Source organism: Crocuta crocuta, unplaced genomic scaffold, assembly GCF_008692635.1.
Source record: "Crocuta crocuta isolate KB4526 unplaced genomic scaffold, BGI_CrCroc_1.0 scaffold1300, whole genome shotgun sequence".
NCBI classification, from domain to species: Eukaryota; Metazoa; Chordata; class Mammalia; order Carnivora; family Hyaenidae; genus Crocuta; species Crocuta crocuta.
This window is the reverse complement of record NW_027528462.1, coordinates 137,156-138,052: the sequence shown is the minus strand read 5'-3', so window position 1 is coordinate 138,052 and position 897 is coordinate 137,156. Positions and strand designations below refer to the sequence as shown.

At 69.8% G+C, this 897-nt stretch overlaps 1 long non-coding RNA gene across 1 annotated transcript in view; it reads left to right on the top strand.

Annotated features, from left to right (window-relative positions):
* The window catches only part of LOC144223808 (uncharacterized), a 6,851-nt gene that overhangs the window by 1,052 nt on the left and 4,902 nt on the right, over positions 1-897 (top strand). The gene's annotated exons all lie outside the window — the stretch shown is intronic.

The window sequence follows — 897 nt, the reverse complement described above, 5'->3', positions numbered from 1 at the left end:
TGCGGCACCGCGAGTCTCCGCGAAGCCGCAGATTGAAACCTGCAGACCCCGCGTGCGCGAGGTTTCGGACGCGGGGCAGGCGGAGACCGGCGTGTTCCCTCCATCTCGGCCCCGAGATGTGAGACGGCAAGGGCTTGCGGCCGCAGTTACCCCGGAGCGCCACGAAACCTGCTCCAGGGGGCAGCCAGTCCGAGAGGTGCAAGGAGCGAGGAGGAGTGGGGGCCAGGGGGACGCACACGCTCGTTCTCGGTTCCACCTGCCGGACNGAAACGCACGCCGCGTCCCCACGGGTCCCGCCGCGCGGCCTGAGCCCCGGACGCGCCCCGTCCCCAGGGGTCCCGCCCGGCGGCCTGCGCGCTGGGACGTGTCTCTCGTCCTCCAGCATTCACTGGGCACCCGCTCTGAGCCGGGTCTGGAGTCCCCGCTGGCGGAACCCCGCGCCTGGGAGGGGGGCAGGGCGCTGGAGGAGCAGGTGCGGGAAGGGAGGGAGGAGGAAGCCTGGAGCGGACCCCCCCTCCCTCTCGGACCCCCTCCTCCTTCCTGACCGCGGGATGAAGCCTCTTGCTACGGTGTTCGGCCCGGTCGGCTCCCAGCGCCTGGGGCCCCGCCGACGCCCCATGCTCAGCAACAGAAGTTTGGTTTGGTGACTGAATAAACGTTTCCTGCTCTCTGATGTGCANGCCTTCGCGGTCCGCGGTGGGCTCCCTGCTGGGCGGGCACTCGAAGGGCGGTCGCCGCGGGGCTTGCGCGTCGTCCTGACGACAGCCCACCTGTGGGGAGGGGACGGGGCTCGGGGACAGGTGTCTCCGCTCCCACGGCGCAGCTTTGTCATGTAGAAGTTCCCCCGGATGTCTCAGGAGACACCTTCGCGAATGCGGATTTACCTCCAGCTTTGAC